Source organism: Acanthochromis polyacanthus, chromosome 18 (assembly GCF_021347895.1).
Source record: "Acanthochromis polyacanthus isolate Apoly-LR-REF ecotype Palm Island chromosome 18, KAUST_Apoly_ChrSc, whole genome shotgun sequence".
Taxonomy (NCBI): Eukaryota; Metazoa; Chordata; class Actinopteri; family Pomacentridae; genus Acanthochromis; species Acanthochromis polyacanthus.
Genome location: NC_067130.1, coordinates 25,882,986 through 25,903,512, shown reverse-complemented (window position 1 = coordinate 25,903,512; position 20,527 = coordinate 25,882,986).

Here is a 20,527-nt window from a genome sequence, read left to right as displayed (position 1 = left end):
AAAAAAAAGCCCATGGTGGGAGATTTTCACCGATCAGAGGTCTTCTCACCCAGAGCGGGTGAGAAAATATAAAGAACGGTACAGTCTGTTGGGAAAGTAGTACATGGGGGTGTAGGTGGTGCAATGGGCCAGATGGAGGACTCACTTGGGAGAACAGGGGTCGAATCCTGTGAGGAGTCACAATTAAAAGTTAACATTAAGGTCGACTATTTTTGGCCATGAGAAGTGCATGAATATGTCTGTGACTGGTGGAAGGAGCTGAACGAACTGTATTTACTAATTCCAGCTTTCTTTAGGTTAGAGTATAGGTAATGGTGAGACACTAGAGAAGGGTTAGTGTTAAGATACATTTGTCTGCACAAAGATAAATATCCAAATGCATGTGTCTGGGGTTGTGACACATTCAACAATGTTTTGTATGCTTGAATCTGTCTTTAATTAACTGAATAAGCATTTCAGACCCAAATTGTGCACTTCACCCACATCTGACTGGAGCAACAAGCTTCTATGTTGTTAAATGCCACCAGCATAACAGCTCGTATGATTCACAGGTTGTATACAGTTGGTACATAAAGTATTCGGACCCCTTGAAATTTTTCTCTCTCTGTGTCATTGCAGCCATTTGCCAAAATCAAAAAAGGTCATTTTATTTTTCATTAATGTACACTCAGCACCCCATCTTGACAGACAAAAAACAGAAATGTAGAAATTTTTGCAAATTTATTAAAAAAGAAAAGCTGAAATATCACATGGTCATAAGTATTCAGACCCTGTGCTCAGTATTGAGTAGAAGCACCTTTTTCAGCTAGTACAGCCTTGAGTCTTCTTGGGAATGATGCAACAAGTTTTGGGGATCCTCTGCCATTCTTCCTTGCAGATCCTCTCCAGTTCTGTCAGGTTGGATGGTGAACGTTGGTGGACAGCCATTTTGAGGTCTCTCCAGAGATGCTCAATTGGGTTTAGATCAGGGCTCTGGCTGGGCCAGTCAAGAACGGTCACAGAGTTGTTCTGAAGCCACTCCTTTGCTATTTTAGCTGTGTGCTTAGGGTCATTGTCCTGTTGAAAGGTGAACCTTGGGCCCAGTCTGAGGTCCTGAGCACTCTGGAAGAGGTTTTCCTCCAGGATATCTCTGCACTTGGCCGCATTCATTCTTCCTTCAGTTGCAACCAGTTGTCTTGTCCCTGCAGATGAAAAACACCCCCATAACATGATGCTCCCACCACCATGTTTCACTGTAGGGATTGTATTGGGCAGGTGATGAGCAGTGCCTGGTTTTCTCCACACATACTGCTTAGAATTAACACCAAAAAGTTCAATCTTGGTCTCATCAGACCAGAGAATCTTATTTCTCATAGTCTGGGAGTCCTTCATGTGTTTTTTGGCAAACTCTATGCGGGCTTTCATGTGTCTTGCACTGAGGAGAGGCTTCCGTCAGGCCACTCTGCCATAAAGCCCCGACTGGTGGAGGGCTGCAGTGATAGTTGACTTTGTGGAACTTTCTCCTATCTCCCGACTGCATCTCTGGAGCTCAGCCACAGTGATCTTTGGGTTCTTCTTTAGCTCTCTCACCAAGACTCTTCTCCCACAATTGGTCAGTTTGGCTGGACGGCCAGGTCTAGGAAGAGTTGTGGTTGTCCCAAACTTCTTCCATTTGAGGATTATGGAGGCCACTGTGCTCTGAGGAACCTTGAGTGCTGCAGAAATTCTTTTGTAACCTTGGCCAGATCTGTGCCTTGCCACAATTCTGTCTCTTTCTGGCAGTTCCTTCCACCTCGTGATTCTCATTTGCTCTGACATGCACTGTGAGCTGTAAGGTCTTATATAGACAGGTGTGTGCCTTTCCTAATCAAGTCCAATCAGTTTAATTAAACACAGCTGGACTCCAATAAAGAAGAAGAACCATCTCGAGGAGGATCAGAAGAAATGGACAGCATGTGAGTTAAATATGAATGTCGCTGCAAAGGGTCTGAATACTTCTGACCATGTGATATTTCAGTTTTTCTTTTTTCATAAATTTGCAAAAATTTCTACATTTCTGTTTTTTTCTGTCAAGATGGGGTGCTGAGTGTACATTAATGAGAAATAAAATGAACTTTTTTGATTTTGGCAAATGGCTGCAATGACACAGAGAGTGAAACATTTCAAGGGGTCTGAATACTTTCCGTACCCACTGTACACGAAGCTCCAAGTCTACATATCTCTTTTTTTGTGTAATTTGAGTCATTGTGTATCACACTCTTGAGCACAAACTGTGGGCGACCTTCATTCAGCACTGTATCTGCAGGGTTTTTCCTGGCTCTGAATGGGCCTTTAATGGATTGACTATGCATTACAGGAAGCATGACTGGTTCACATACAGTAAAGGTGATGGCTCTGTTTGTTGTTGCACTATTAGATAAATATCTACACATTTACCCACTATTTCACCATTTTACCAACAAAACTGTATGCTTGAGTTAAAGAAATAACCAAAGTGGTTCAAAACTATCCTTTTAAAATCTTCAATTTGTATAATTCTAGCACTTTGGCCTTGGCTAACATCTCTTTCTTACTTAAAACCTCTGTGCAGGTAAAAAAAAAAAACTTACACCTGATCACCACCAGTGTAGACATTCCCTTGCAGAAACTGCGGCTGCTGTTCTGCTAAACCTGTTGCTTACGCTACACTTTCCTTTTGTGTAGACATGGTGTTAGATTTCCACTGAGACCATAGATCAGAATGGGAACATCAAAGCTTTGCGTTCTTGTGAAACACATGAGTTTGTATATTTGGAGTCTAAAACAAGCTCTAAATTAGCAAAGAGTTGTGGAGGTCATCAAAAGCAGAAGATTCGTAATTGGGCCGATGCTGAACAAAATGGCATCAGCTTAAAACCGGACATTGCTGTATTTACTGGAAATAAGACTATTACATAGTGTAAATAGCAGAAGGGAACGGGATGTATTGATTCGTGTTATAGACCGGTTTCACAATCCTGTCACTTTGAAAACTACACAATAATTTATAACAGCCAGCACATTGTGAAAGAAAAGCAACATTTAAGAGCTTATCCCCTCTGTTATGTTTTATACTTCCACCAACAATCTGACAGTCCCTATAGAAAATTCATGAGTCAAACAAACAAAGCACTTTCCTCACAATGGGTTGTCAACAAAATGGTATATGGTACCAAAGGCCTTGAACATATGGAGGAGACAGCAGCAAAATGTTGCTTTTTTCTGTCAAGCAAGTTAACAATCATCCACAACAGCAGCTGCTGCAGTTACTGACAAGCTTTAGAAGCTGAAGAAAAGACTAGTGATTGCAAGCTTCCAAACAACATGACTGGTTAGATACAAGCAGGTTACAGGTGTCAATTAATGTAATTCTTTAACCAGAAAGAAAACATGACTTAAACCTGTGTAGCCTATGGGTGATGCTGTAACACATTACTGGCAAGGATTCAGTTCCATAATGATAATCAGAAAGTGATTATTTTACATCTTTCATGTCTAGAACCCCAACTGGGAAGCTGTTTAAGAGACTGTATGATGCATGTTTTGGAGAGAATCCAGCATGCAGGAATGTAGCTTTAATCTGACTCACTTGGAACTAGATCTGAGAGTTTTTGGTGCGGATGCTAACGCCAAAGCAATGCAGCATTTAGACTATGCATTTCTTTCAGTAATTCTGTGTATTTGCATCACTTAACCTTCCTGCTCCCAAGGAAGATTTTCTCATTAACACTTCATACCGACACACAGGAAGAATCAGCAGGAGCAGAACCATTACCAGAGGAAGTCTAATAAAGCTAGTGTATTTAAAGGTTATCATGTTATATTTCTGGTAAATGTTTAATTACGAATCAAATCAAATGCCATCTGGAATATGAAAGATTAGTTTGCTAACTAAACTCCAAGCTAAACTTGTCAGTCTCGCAATGCCAATGCAATGTGAAACAAGCGTTACCACAGAAGAATGGAAGAAAAGCAACTCAGCTCTTCAGGGTGTCACACCGGCGGCTCGTTACATTAAACATATTCATTACAAAAATTAATTATTTCCTTTTTTTTGCTCATTTCCTCTGCAACACGTGGAACAAAAGAGAGCATGCAATTTTCTTTGGGATCACACTGTAATTCTGGAGACAAAAGATCACCGATATGAAATATGAAATATGAAATATGCCGCTGTATTATGATCTAGCCTATTTCTCACTCTTTCTGAGGGCTTTCATCAACAATACGCATTATTTTCAAATTCAGTGCCTCATATTCACGCGGACATTAATATCTTAGAGTAATGCCTGGTGAAAGGAGCTTACCTCAATCCTCCACTCTGCTGGAATACCGTTAACCAAGGCATTGAGATGGGATGTGGAGAACACACATGGGTCCTTTCACGGCCCGAACAGGTGTTTTGTAACACTCCGCCACCCTTCTGAAGAACAGTAGGCATGCCCAGGCTGATGATGACAGCCATTTCAGACATTAGCCACGGGGTGAGGTTGAAGGGGTGCATAATAACAAGACAGCAAATTGAAAGGCCTGTCAAGTGGCATTCAACTGTCACTTCACCAGTGTGGATCACCCCATCACCGGGGGAGTCTTGAAAGAAGCAAGGAAAGTTCTCCCCGATTGACTTGACAACACAACAGCCAACAGGTTATTTTGTTCAAACAGTCTGTACACCTACGTTGATTCAAGATAAAACACGCTTTTATATACCTGAGAGTCTAAATTGACGACACACTTTTTGTTCGACAACATGCTAAAACGTGTCCTACGTAGGCAAACACAAATCCCGCTCTGATGGTTCAAATATTTGTGCAAAATACACAAGATGAGAGCTGTTGCTGATATCAGTCGGAGAGCAGTGGAGTGGAAAGATAATAACGTGAGCGCAATACAGTGTGTTTCTCAAGTTGTATTAAAGTGTCACTTTGTAATGTCAGTCATCATTGCTGAGGGGCTTCAAGAGGCCACGTCAGATTGGTTACATTATGGCTTATTTAACACTGCAGCTGCCATGGTGAGCTTTGTACATTACGTTATATGATTGCTGTCTCTCCAACTTGTTTCCCTCATTCCTTAACAGTTTTTCTTCACTTTTTAAAAAAAAAATTCAGTTGAAAATAGTTGTATAAATGAATGCATGATGATTCTATAACAGTTGTTGCCACTCACATCAAGTTAGCACCAATAAAAACCACTTTGCAAACCAATTTCATAAAACTGAGGCTCAAGAACTTATTATAATAAATGAAAATGGTATCAAAATTACCATAGTCGCTCCTGGGAATGGTTTTGGTCATGGCCCAAACTGCAAAACTAACTACTTCAAAAAACGTCAGTGGGACTCCTGTGCTATGAGTTTGGCAGCTTCCTGAAGGACACAGTCCTTTATTGGTGATAGAAAATACCCAGCGGTCCACTTTGCAGTGTCACCTTGCAATAACGTCATCATGCACCGTCGAGGCACAAATATTTGATTTCAGAATCATGGAAATGTTTTATAATTCTTCTGACAGGTGCAGTTGAAGTAAACAAGAGTCATTTTTTAATCTCAGCTCAATTTCCACTTCAGTTTCAGCTTTGTAATTTGGCAGCAGACACCTTAGACAAACCAGGGACTGTATGAAGATTGATGCTGCTTTGCTCAAGTGAAGGAACATTTTCTCTATTGCTGTCGTAGATTTTCCTCCAACTGGTTTCTATTGTTATTAAACAATTTATTTTACACTGATGGTGTAAGTTACATTTAATTAGTCATTTGATGATTTCAACCATGTCACAAATCATTATACTGTGTTTTATACTTTTGTGTGGTCTAATAGGTGTCTCTGGTAACCACCCCGTACGAGCTATGCTACTTCAAGATGCACAGCTTAATAACTATGACAATTTAACATATCATAGTGGCAGCTACAAAATTACTTCAGTCTCATCTCAGCTGAGGAATTGTGTGACTCTGGACAAAACAAAATGGCTGCATACAATTGGAGTATCCATTAATTCTTATTGTCTCCTTATTTTGAGAGATAATTTCATTATCACTGCAACCTTCCCTTTGGTCAGAACACATTTTTCCAGACTGAAAGCTGACTCAAAAGATGGTAACACAAAGCACACATTTCTTGTTGTGTTGTTGTTATTGCTCTCAGGAAATGTTGAGACTAATCCAGGCCCGGACACACCTGCGCAATGTTTTACACCTGCTGATTTTAAAGCTAGATTTGGTCTTGGGATTATTCATATCATTGTTCTGAGTTTAGTCTCTAAATTGGACATGATAAAGATCTGGAAAGACTCAACAAATGCTGATATTGTAGTCTTATCTGAAACTTGGGTTAAACGGCTGTATGGAGCCTCACGGCTGGCTCTACTTGGCAATCAGCGCTCCCCACAGAGTCCGGGCAGCTGTGGATCATCCCCATGATTACATCGTCTGCCATAAAAGACCGGTTCCTGCATCCACACTCCGCCAGATCGTAAACTCTGCCCATGCAAGCGACCCAGCTGCTCAGATCCCCTCCCGTCCTGCCTTGACCCCCTCGTGCTCCTCTCCGGATTTCCCTTCTCGGTTCCCTCCCTGGAAAACCGGACCCTCCTGTTGCCTCGTCACCCCGGACCACCTGTGCCTGGCTTCCCCCCTCTGACGTCCCAGCCTTCCGTCCTCCTGCCGCCGCGAGTGTCTGCCCACTCCCACACTCTGATCCTCCCGGAATTCCCTCTGACCGCTGATCCCCTGCTCCGCCACTCCGTTCCCGGATTCCATCTCCCCTCACCTCTCTGGACCCTCTCCCAGCTTCCCTTCCTTCTACAATCCCCCACCTTCCCTCCATAAACCTGCATTCAGCCTGTCTCTGCCTCAGTAGTGGTCTCTGCTCGAGTTCGCCAGTGTGATCCGTGACAAAAAGAATTGAATCCTAGAAAACCAGCTGGCTCAGACAACTTGGAACCTCTCTTCCTAAAGCTGGCAGCTGAAATTATAGCTGGATCACTGTGTCATATTTTTAACCTTACTTTGACTTTAAATGAAATCCCTTTGGACTGGAAGTCTGCCCTTGTTATACCCCTCCTAAAAGGAGGTGATCCCAGTATTTTAGACAATTGCTGACTGATATCTCAACTCTCTGTTCTGGCAAAGGTGCTTGAATCCTTTGTCAGTGAACAGGTAAAAGCCACCAACTCCATTATGTCATCATTTCAGTCAGGTTTTCGCAAAAATCACAGTACTATTACTGCTGCCATGAAGGTCATGAATAAAATAGCTGAAGCGCTTGACAAGAAGCGGCGCTGTTTGTCCCTCTTTGTTGATTTTTCAAAAGCATTTGACACTGTTGATCATGTTACTTTAATCAAACGTCTTCCAGCTATAGGTCTTTCATAGCAAGCAGTTGGGCAGTTTGCAAATTATCTTACAAGCAAAACCCAGGCTGTTCAGATAGAGGGCTCTTCCTCTCAGGTATTGCAAGTGAAAAAGGGTGTCCCTCAAGGTATTGTGCTGAGTCCATTATAATGCGCTATTTACATAAATAATCTCGGACAGAATATTCCAAACTCAACTTTTCATTTGTAAGCTAATGACACTGTCATATACTGTGCAGCACCCACTCCTGCTGAGGCCTTTTAGTTTTTACAACTTGCGCTTGATAGAGTGCAGAAACAACTTTGTCACCTGCAACTTGTTTTAAATGCAGACAAAACAAAATTTATGTTCTTTACTGCCTCACAAACTGTCAGATCAGCACTGTCTGGAAATTTTTTTTTACAAGAAATAGTCAAAAAATAGAGTTGATATCTACTTTTAAATATCTAGGATTTTTATTTGACAACCATTTATCTTTTAAGGAGCACATTCAGTATACAGTAAAAAAAAATGAAACTCTTATTAGGATTTTATTACATAAACAAGTCTTGCTTTTCATTTTGTGTGAAACAGAAACTGGTAGAAACAAACTTTTTGCCTGTTATTGACTATGAAGATGTGTTGTATATGAAGGCTTCTGCTAGTTACCTTGGCATGCTGGATAGTGTGTACAATGGGGCGCTGAGATTCATTGTCAGATTTGGTCCCCTTACTCACCATTGTGAGCTCTATTCTAAAGTTAACTGGACATCTTTAAGTGCCCAATGTCTCAGTCATTGTTATATTCTTATTTACAGAACCATACTGGGTATTCTTTTTCTTCCTATTTGTCTTGTCTTTTAACAAGGAAACATGGAAGTCACAATCTACATTCTATGGATACTCTGCAGTTGGTCATCCCTAAAGTAAGATCTGAAGAATTTAGATTTTCTGCACTCGATGTCACGGTGTACTGGGACAATCCGAGCAGAGAGTACAACAATCTCGTTGGTGCACACAAGTTTTATTTCACAGAGAGGTTGTGGGGGAATGGGCGAACCAAGGGCACCGTGTGCTGAGGAATCCGGGAGGAAGGCAGAGGTAGCAGGTGGAACGGGGAAGCGGCCGACAACTCCAGTGAAACAGAAGGGGAGCCAGGAAGGGAGATCACGGGGGGAAGCCAAGGGGGCAAAGTGCCGGGAGCATTCAGGCGGGGAGTCCGGGGCTTGCGGGGAATCGGGCAGGACAGGCAGAGGTCTGGACAGCTGGTTCCGGATAAGGTCGTGTTTAACAATCCAGCGGAGAGTGGAGGGATGAACGGGTCTTTTATTGTTGCAGGTGTAATCACAGTAATGAGTTCCAACTGTCTAGGGAAACAGCAGATACCCTGAGTGGAGGTAGCTGTATGACTACATTCCACTCACTGCAGCGCTGGAGGGAGAGAGGGCGAAGGGGGAAGAGGGAGAGAGAGAGGAAGGGGAAAGACAGATGGGAAAAAGGGTTTTGGGATGCCAGGTGGGGAAGGAACAGGGGTGAGGAGGGAGCCCTGACACTCAATGCTTATAATATATTACAATCTGAACTTAAACTTCAAGCCCTTGTTACACTGAATGAGTTTAAAGTTCTGGTGAAATCCTTACGCTCTACCTGGTCTGTATACAAATGTTATGTGTGAGCAAGTTTTAATGTGGTTAATTTTATCTCTTGTTTACTGTTTTTAATGTGACCTTCCTGATGCCCTCTTGGCCAGGTCTCCCTTGTAAAGCAGACCTCTGATCTCAGTGGGACTAACCTGGTTAAATAAATGCTAAATAAAATAAAATAAAAACCATTTTCCCACCAATATAGTTAACCTAAAAAGGCTACCAACTGGGTAGAATAACTACTAAAAGACTAAAATGTCAACTTATTTATTTTCACAACATTGTGTTTTATATTTAAAGCCATCTGGGGGTTGGGGGTGGGGGGGTGATGCATATTCCATAAAATGAAAAGACATTTTCTTTACTAGAAATTGTAGCTTTTATTACAAATGCAATCCATATTTGCACTTTGTTCTGTGTCTGCCTCCTTCAAAATGAGTGAGACCAGCTAAGCAATAAATAGTTGCATCTATTAAAACTGAAATTGGGTGGTTTTGACTGGGGTCCCCCAGGACCACAAAACAAAATGTTATTTTTAAGATGCACTAATTAAAACAGGTAGGAAAACCATAATATAAAGTCATTAGATTCAAATTGATTGGCATCTTGAAAAATCAGGATCATAGAATAAAGCAGCTGTGAGACGGGACAAAAAAAAATATCCCTCTGGGGTCTGCAGGCATCCACGACAAAATGCTAAAGGTTAAAAAAAGTTGCAGGGTTGGGTTTTATCTCCAGGACTCTACTGAAAAGAATCAGAACAAACTGGTGTTCTTTACATTTTCTATAGAAAGCCTGCATGTCATCACAGAACTAGCACAATAAAGGAGGGAGAAGGAGAGTGACGCTGCTCTAGTTTTTTTAGCCTGATGAGTTTTGTTTATCAGTGAAATTTGTTTTCACTATCAATCATAAAATTTTTGTCGTCACTCTCATCATTCATGCAGTTAAATACTGAAAAAATGCATGCAATGTTAATGTATTACAGAAAGCAGCCTATTACTCTTCACAAGGGACTGCGGTACCACATCTTACAATGCATCTCCTAAGAGATCTATTTATCTAACTCAGACAGAGCAGTCAAAATTGATGCAGCTGGGTGTTAGATGTGTAGTCTCCAGTGAAGGTTAACCTCATCTGCATTTCCCAAAGCGCAAGTCAACAGCATCTCACTTTAGACGATCCCTGCATGCCGTGATGTTTTGAAGTCTCAGATCCAAGGCCAAGACAACAGCAGGGGTTATTTTTCCAGACTTGACCGTGCTCCACTCAACCCACAGAAGACGCTACTCATGTTTTCACAGTCTGCGGAGTACTGCTTATGACCACTAAATTGATCCTCGTGTGTGAATTTTGGACAGATTCATATTATAAGAAGCTCAAACACAGTTTATATGTACAGTTGCTATATAACAATGAAAAAGATGTCTCATGGGTATGAAATAATAGAAATGCAGTCATTCCTTCTATTTAGAGTTCTTAGAGATGCAAACAATGTCATTTCAGCGTTGCATTTTGATTCTAGTTGATGGAATATTGGTTGCACATCATTAATTTTGCTTTCTACAATATTTGTTGCTGTTGTTATTTTACAGATATGATCAAAATCACACCACAAACACACATATTTGTTAAAATACTAGAAACAAATCAGACATATAGCAGTTTTTGAGGTAGCTCTGCTCTTGTAGCATGCATGATTTGTAATAGAAATAGAAGTTACACTCGTGAGAGAGAAAATCAGTGCCTCAATCAACCTTTTTCCTGATTATTTTAGATGAAAAACACCCTCAACAATGTTACAAAGTTGGAAGAAAATACCATGCAAAAATTGTATGGGACAACCTGAAACATCAAAGCTCAAATTCCTGCCAAAAATTACACCTACAGTAATTGCTGGCTTTACTTCGGCCAGACAATTATGTGTGCCCAGTCACTTAAATGGGAGTTGGTAGCTCTTCAAAAAGAACCATTTTTGATTTAATTTCATATACAGTAGTTGCAGAAAACTCTGTGACATTCATTACTTTATATCTGAGGCACAGTTTTCTCAACCTGCTGGAGCCTTAAGATTTTATAGGCACACGTTGTCAGCATAATAACGAAAATTTATAGCATGCTAGTGGTAGTTCAAGTCCATGCATGTACAGTGAGATAAAGCAACGTCTGAAACTACATCTTTCAGGACCGGAGGTGTGGAACAGATAGCAACGGTGGTGTAAGACTATTTTTGAAAAGATAAATGTAGAACCGGTAAAACTCAGTCTCTAAACCCAACATTAAACTCCTTACTTTGAGCAGATCACTCAGTATTTACAGTGTAAATGCACCTGTGAGCAGATTCACATTAAGAGATAGTAAAGGTCAAACCAGACATCCAGAAAGGAGCCAGACAGAAAATAGACTTTGGACAGATAAATTACAGTTCATCAGATTGTTTCGGAATGTCATACTTCTGAGTTTGACAGAAAGTACAGAAAGTAGAAAATCAAAGACTTGTTGAAGCACTTTTTGACGTCAAACTCAATATAATAATGACCTGAAAAACTAATAATCTTTGCAACTTTGCACCAGGCTGTCTGTGTTTTATCTTTGTTTTTGCAGTCCTTTGATGACTGCTTGTACAGAAACAGAACGGTGTGCAGTGTATTAATTATAATTTCCTTCAAGGTCTCATTCTTTGCCATCATATCAAAACAAACTGAGGACCATTAACTAGACTCAAGAAAGGAGGGAATTTATTTAATCAAGAAATCCTTCATTTAGTGAATTTTATCTTCCTTACTGTCATTAACAAAGAAAAATGTGATGGCTGGTGAATGATGCACTGAAAACAAGAGACAACTAACACAGTATAACTGCCGCCTTATTGTTTGGACTTAAAATAGTTGGGTTTCAAGGATAGTTTGGTTCTTTGAAGACAGGTTGTAGGAGGCACTTATCCATAGTTTCTGTATTACCTACCAGCTGGCTGCTGTACCTACAGAACTGCACAGTCAGCATGTCCCCAGTTAATAAGAGCAGACAGGAGGACCAGCATGGAAGCTAAACAATCTAGATAAAAACAGGTATACACACGTGGACAAAATTGTTGGTACCCCTCAGTTAAAGAAGGAAAAACCCACAATTCTCACTGAAATCACTTGAAACTCACAAAAGTAACAATAAATAAAAATTTATTGAAAATTAAATAATCAAAATCAGCCATCACTTTTGAATTGTTGATTAACATAATTATTTAAAAAAACAAACTAATGAAATAGGGCTGGACAAAAATGATGGTACCCATAACTTAATATTTTGTTGCACAACCTTTTGAGGCAATCACTGCAATTAAACGATTTCTGTATTTGTCAATGAGCGTTCTGCAGCTGTCAACAGGTATTTTGGCCCACTCCTCATGAGCAAACAGCTCCAGTTGTCTCAGGTTTGATGGGTGTCTTCTCCAAATGGCATGTTTCAGCTCCTTCCACATATGTTCAATGGGATTCAGATCTGGGCTCATAGAAGGCCACTTTAGAATAGTCCAACGCTTTTCTCTCAGCCATTCTTGGGTGTTTTTGGCTGTGTGTTTTGGACCGTTGTCCTGTTGGAAGACCCATGACCTGCGACTGAGACCAAGCTTTCTGACACTAGGCAGCACATTTCTCTCCAGAATGCCTTGATAGTCTTCAGATTTCATCGTACCTTGCACACTTTCAAGACACCCTGTGCCAGATGCAGCAAAGCAGCCCCAAAACATTACTGAGCCTCCTCCATGTTTCACCGTAGGGACAGTGTTCTTTTCTTCGTATGCTTGGTTTTTGAGTCTATGAACATAGAGTTGATGTGCCTTACCAAAAAGCTCCAGTTTGGTCTCATCTGTCCAAAGGACATTCTCCCACAAGCTTTGTGGCTTGTCAACATGCATTTTTGCAAATTCCAGTCTGGCTTTTTTATGAGTTTTTTTCAGCAGTGGTGTCCTCCTTGGTCGTCTCCCATGAAGTCCACTTTGGCTCAAACAACGACGAATGGTGCGATCTGACACTGATGTACCTTGGCCTTGGAGTTCACCTTTAATTTCTTTGGAGGTTGCTCTGGGCTCTTTGGATACAATTCCAACGATCCGTCTCTTCAATTTGTCATCAATTTTCCTCTTGCGGCCACGTCCAGGGAGGTTGGCTACTGTCCCGTGGGTCTTGAACTTCTAAATAATATGAGCCACTGTTGTCACAGGAACTTCAAGCTGTTTAGAGATGGTCTTATAGCCTTTACCTTTAAGATGTTTGTCTATAATTTTTTTTCGGATGTCCTGGGACAATTCTCTCCTTCGCTTTCTGTGGTCCATGTTCAGTGTGGTACACACCTTTTCACCAAACAGCAGGGTGACTACTTGTCTCCCTTTAAATAGGCAGACTGACTGATTATGAGTTTGGAAACACCTGTGATGTCAATTAAATGACACACCTGAGTTAATCATGTCACTCTGGTCAAATAGTTTTCAATCTTTTATAGAGGTACCATCATTTTTGTCCAGGCCTGTTTCATTAGTTTGTTTTTTAAAATAATTATGTTAATCAACAATTCAAAAGTAATGGCTGTTTTTGATTATTTAATTTTCAATAAATTTTTATTTATTGTTACTTTTGTGACTTTCAAGTGATTTCAGTGAGAATTATGGGTTTTTCCTTCTTTAACTGAGGGGTACCAACAATTTTGTCCACGTGTGTATTTAGAAGGTTTTCAAGCTTTATCTTGTTGACCAACAGAACCAGTTGTATTGCTCCCTCCACTTCCCCCAGGCTCCGTTGACAAAAACTGATTTTGCCTTTAACAGGAGTTGCTTGTCTCCTATTGCGTGACTTTAGTGTTTTAACATGTCACATTGGATCGGAACTAACATGTTTGTGTCACAACACAGATCGATTGATTAAGCCATTGAAAAGCCAATGGCTTGTTTGTTGATGGAGTCTGGAGTGCGAGGTAAAAGCTTCCATTTACAGGAAGTGTTGTCAAATTACAAGGTAAAGCAGGGAAAATACTCTGAATGAAGCCCACTTTTAAATGTATTGATTTTTATTTTTCGGAGGCTCATACACATTTTGTGGCAATCTTAATCACAGCAGTTCATTGCTTTTAGCTTCCATGCTGGTCTTCCTTCCCGCTTCTCCAAACTGAGGGGTGAGCTGACCATGATCTCCTGTTGTTACCACATCGACTTTGGACATCCACTTCAAAGATATCAAACTTTTCAAAAAGACCTCGCACAAACATATTCTTATTTCAACCTATCTTGGTTATTACTTCTTAGGAAGACTCCTTGAAATGTTCTTAGTGCACCAGCTGCACAGACTTCCCCTTCTGAGAAAAAGAACATTAACCGTTTCACAAATGTCCAAAAGCGACAAATGTTTACAACAGGCCGACAAAAGCTCTCCAGCTGCAGGGCCTCCAAGGACTTTTGTCATACATCCAGTGCAATGCGTTGACAGTTATAGGATAAAACACTCAAAGAGAAAGTACTTAGACAGGAGATATTGGCAGCTCAGTGATACGTGCATTGTTGACTTCTTGCATAGTAGCTATAACGGATACGATTGAATTTTCCTTCAGTCACGTTAAACCCTTAATTGAGGATTCCCATGTAGAACTGCATAATGCCTACATGAATTTGCGTAATTATTGTGTGCAGATTTGGTGTCAGATCAGGCGCTCTTAGTGAGTGGGTGGAGCAAACCTCCCAACAGCAGCCTTTCTCTTATCTCATTAACTCCCTTCCTTTTATAATTTTTTTCCAGTATTCACCTTTTATTCCCCCGTACAAAGCACTGTATTTGCCGTAAAAACTGCTTGTAAAGATGTAGCCCCAAGGTTACAAGGATGCTAATCGCACCAAGCTAGGTCACGCCACTATGAATGTGCAATGATGATCTGGCATGTACCTTGAAAACAACCAGCTTTGTGTCAGGTTTAATATAGTGTACATTTCTCAGGCAAGCGGAGATCCGATTTGCACATTAATAAACTGACCCCGGCAAAAAAAAAAGCATCACTTTCTTGTCAACAAGGGGACTTTGACTGCAACAATCCCTGACTGTCAGGTCTAATGAGTAGGAACGTTGTATTTTCATACAGTCAGTGGTGTCTGTATCACCGGGGCAACCAGTCTTCCTTTGAATTGTGCGCTGATTGTTGCACTGGGATTAAAAATATGGAGATAAGTTCAATGAAAACACTGAAATAGATGTCAAAGTGCAATGCAGACAGCAGTTCTTCAAAATAAGATGTGGAAATAAGCCGCTCTTTTCCTGACATTTCGGCAATATTTAATTCATAATACTGGATGACACTTGGAGTTTATCATCCTTGCAGTTATTTTTATTCTTTCCCACCAGCTCAAGTGTTATTATCTGATTGTGGGAATTGTGCATTTCTTGATTTATTCAAATGGTTTTGGCTCCAGTAATCAAGAACAATCATTAAATGAACAATAAAGTCTTTGGTATAGAAAAAAGCAGCAGATTATTTGGAAGTGGCTGGACAATGTAGTAAATACTGAGAAAAAAAATGGGGGGAAAGGAGGCAATGCAACCCAAATACATGAATATTATATACTAGAAATAATAAATAGAAAAGCTCAATAAGATTTTGAAATAAAACACATGGCGGCCAGACGGGCTGCAGGGACTGATGTTAAAAGTTTCCCACTATTAAAATATTATCAGATTTTGATAATCAAAGCCAGTAGCTCAGACAAATCATGAATGATTTCATGGTGTAGCTGTGGGGGTTTATCTAACAGCACACAAAGCAGAGCAGATTGATCTTATTAATAATGGTGCTCAGTGACTCACATCAAGGGTAATTAAGAAAGTAGTTGCCATCTTGAATTATCTTTGTAGCTTCTTTAGCACAAAGCAGCTGAAAGGTGGTTACTGGAATAAACAATTTTAATATGCAACTCTGAAGTCTTCAGTCGATAGATGAGCATCCATAAAAAACAGAACATGAGAAACACTATGATGATAAGATTATCTTTTTTAAGGTGTTTTAATGACCATTGCAGGCGTTTTAAATTATTTAACTCACTGTTTTCATCCACTTCTGCACAATATATCAAAGGCCCAACACCACATTGACATTGTATTAAGCCTCTTATTGTTGGCAAAACAGCTTCAGTTTTTTATGACAAGGATTCCGCAAGATGTTAAAAACATTTCCTCAATATTCTAGCCCATGTTGATACCACTGCATCACAGCTGGTGAACACTGCAGCTTCAGATTTCTCTCTTCTCGGCTGACAGGAGTGAACCCGACGTGGTCTTTTGCCGTAGTAGCCAATCTGCCTCAAGGTATGACAGGCCGTGCCTTCTGTGAGATGCTTTCCTGCTCTTCACAGTTGGAAAATAGTGGTTCTCTGAGCTGCTGTAGGTTTTCTGTCAGCTCCAAACTTGGCTCGGTCATTCCTCTTTTCATTGATGAGGATTTTCCGTCTGCAGAAGTGCCATTTTCACACTATTCTCAATAAATTCTGGGTTTTGCATGAAGATCCCAGGCGATCAGTACTTTCAGAAGCACTCAAACTCAGTTATATTGCTTTTTTTCTATTTGTTCTTATGTTTTAATTAGAACTAAAGATTCAGTTCTGTGTCTGTATGCTTTTTGGATTTTACTGAAGCACCTGATGAGATAATTGCACGAAGCGGGTGTCAAGTTCCTAATAATGACATGTGAGAATGTGTTATATTGAATAGAAAGCTGTGGCTTATTTGAACAGGAAAACAGAAATCAAAGCAGATCAGCAAAGTCTGCAAACATACAGGTATTGTGCTTCATGTCAGTGTAGTCTCTGCAGTGAAAAAATGTATTAATTTCACATTAAAACCTGTAAAAATGGTCAACCTGTAAAAATGACACCCATTTTTACAGGGTGTGCAGGTGATATCAAATGTCTTTCATTTTCAGGACTTTCTTCCAGGACACTGTAGTTTAAATCCTGTGTGGAACCATTTTTTTGGTTACTTGTTGCTTTGGTTTGTGCTACAAAGTAACTCGTGGTTTGCTAAGCTCCTGTTGTTTCAACATCACTAGATAGATAGATAGATAGATAGATAGATAGATAGATAGATAGATAGATAGATAGATAGATAGATAGATAGATAGATAGGTACTTTATTCACCCTCTTGGGGACTTCCCCAAGGGGGTGACAACTTGGTATTTACCAGGTTGTCGCCCCAAGAATAGCACGTGAAAAACTTAAGGATCTCTCTAAGGCGCAGGTGATATCAATTTTCATTCATTTTTAAGACTTTCACCCAGCACACTGTGCTTTTAAATCCTGTGTGGAACCATTTTTGATCATTTTTTTCTCTTTTCTTCTGTTCTATAAAGTAACTTGGTTAAGTTTAGGTGCAAAAGTTAGTTGGCTTGGTTTGGAAAAAGATCATAGTTGATTCGAGCATTACTAGATTGGTGGATGTATCTGTAGGCATCTCCCAGTTTCTCGATGGGTGTCAGTAACATCAACTTTCATTCATTTTCAAGATTTTCACCCATGACACTGTGGTTTACCTCCTGTGTGGAACTATTTTTTGTTCACTTTTTGCTTTTGTTCTGTGCTACAAAGTAACTTGGTTAAGTTAAACTGCTTGGTTAGGTTTGGAAAAAGATCCTGGTTGTTTTCAGCATCACTAGATATATAGATACTTTATTCATCCCTTCAGGGAAAGTCAAGGTGATCACAGAAAGAATTGCACCCAAACGCATAATGTTACAGCCTTTTTTGCGAAAATGATACCTGTATCAACATTGTTATTTCACTTTTTTGTAAGACTGTGCTCTCCATGTGGTTATTAGTTTGTGTACACATTAAATTTTTGATTATCTGGCTCGCTCACACGGCTGCAGAGCTCCCCAACATAACAAACTCAATATATTCTCTCTGCTCAGTTATATATTTGGATTGGCAAATTGCCCACACTACACATCTTAAAATCAAAAGTCTCCAGGCTGTGGATACTAGTTCGAGCTGTGCCCCTCTGCCTTCAATCCATCCCTTGGCACAGGCACACGCAAGTCTGTGGTAATTTAATGCTTGCCGCCCAGGCCCTATGATCCTGTGGGAGTGCCTGTGCCCCTGTAAGTGAGGCTGAACGCTTTATCCCGTGGCATTAGTTGTCCATGTTTGAGTTAATACCCTAGAGTAGAGCTTCTATCCAGAGGCATTAGTGTCTGACACTCTGCAGCTCAGAATGGGGAAGGCTCCCACTTCCTCCTCGCTCCCCCCAACCCCCATCCCCCACTCAGTCTATGTTGTGTCTCTTTCATCCATGCATTTGGCAAACTTAGCTCACACGGGTAGTTTCCTTCAGATGAAAGATACATGACGAGGTCGCTTTGATTCCAGATGCGCTGCCGTTCCACAGGCAAGTCAAAACAGGTGGATGTGCATTCAAAATAACGATTGTTAGTTTGCACTGTTCATTTACATCTTGCCAAGGGAGAAAGACTGTTGAAATAAGCTTTTTTTTCTTGTTGGACATCATGCAATTCGTGAAAGAACATTAACAGCATTTATCAACTAATGTTAGCATGTCAGTGATTTGACATCTTAAAGTATTAGGATTTTCATAATCTCCAACATTTTCCTATAAATACAGTAAATGCCTGATTCACTATTTTAACACCCCCAGCACACACACTTTGAAACTCCACCGCACACACACAGAGATTTGAATGTTGTGTTTAAAGATTAAAATTGTTTGTGTCATTATGGTAATGAAAGACAAACAATGTCTCCTGTCATTTAAAGCAATTAAATTAGAAAATCCCTCCACTTTAATCAATTCATTCTGTGTTTCTAGCCGAGCATTCCTGGACCAATTAATTACTTTATCTTTGTGTAATTTATTCTAACCTTCTAGATTAGTGAGCAGTAATTTTTGTGCATGATTGCGGCAAAACATATTACCACAATACAGCCGCGCAATTACAGGAAAATCTTCTGATCTGTAAAAAGGATATTTGAAACAGACTTGAAGTCAGCGGACGATGTTTCTTTTTTCCTTTCCTCTGCCACCAACAAGGCCGATAGCTTTTAACGGTGGCAGATAAACTCCCTGACCCGTCGCTTCACGTTATCACTTTCATGGCCCGTGCAGCATTTTCAGAACCCTGTCTCCTTATTCTGGTGATAACCTCAGGTGACAAAAGCCATTGCAGCTTGGTATTTCATTTCATGCTGCAAGGTAATGTTCAAGTAACATTTATTTTACGGCAGTCAACCAAAGGAAAAGCAGCTATCCAAACACTGTTGCTGTAGAACTGGTATTTTAATGGGGGACCCACTCGAGTGAAGTGTTTTATTTAATGAAGTGGTAATTATTCAAATAGAGCTTTAAAGATGAGGTAACATTTAAGATTGCACACAAAAGCCAGCCTAAAATCACCCATGTCAGTGTTTTTTGTATTCTCATTTTGCAGCACCTCAACATGCTCACAGGGTCAGGGTTTGTCGTTGGGATACTATTGCCGCTTCAGCACTCGGAGTAACACAAAAGGAAGCAGTTATGTTCCAAAAATACAATCTTTTCATTATTGAATTTCATCTTTAATATATGTTTCCTGCAGGGACTGTGTTCCCTCGCTAGACTACAGTGGATAGATACAGAGAGGGAACTTTGGACTGTGAATTCTGGCCCTCGTTTGGAGTTTACCCCACAAACTGACCCCAGGCTATTATGGGCAGATGGAAATGACTGCAACAGAGAAATCTCTCTCAATGTACATACTGTGTTCAATATGCGGTCATATAGACCCGTACAGGCCACAAGGACCTATTTTCGAAACCAGTTTCCTCAGCAATGGGGTCATACATCAACACAGTTTCTCAAAGTTAGAGCAGTTTTGGTTATTTCACAGTAGAGCAGGGGTGATAAACATACGTGGGATGGCGTGTAAAAATTGCCGAGAAGACATTACCTGCAACCTGTAAATTTTAATTAATTTCTAGATCTTACAAGTTGTTTTAATCATTAGGTAAAATACTATTTTGTTCGGTTCCAGATACCTGTGACTAAATGTTTTGTGGCTTTGTAGACACACTGTGATCTGTAAGTTGTAATGTGTAAATAATAGACTGAAGCGTAATATTATTGAAATTGTAGTTTTTCTTAAGATATTTCAGGCTGTTCACAATGTTTTGTAAAAAGATAGTTCAATAAATGTGAATTTTTGTACTAAAACAAAGGGGGAAATTTGCAATTGTAGTAACGTGTAGGTTATTATGCTCCGATTTTACTGGTCCAGTGCACTTGATGTCAGGCTGGGCTGTACATGGCCCCCGAAGTAAAATTAATTTGCCTTTTTTTTTAATTAGCGGGTGGAAAATATGATGTTATATGTGTCTGTATATCAAAGTTCAGCAACATTTGATTCAACAGTTGGTAATGCAGAATAATAAATGCAAACACTTTGAAGACTGCCTTTTTTGAAGAAATTGACTGCACTTTTAAGTTGATAATTGCGGCATATGACAATAAAGCTTTTGAATCTTTAATTCAGCTATTGGTGTTT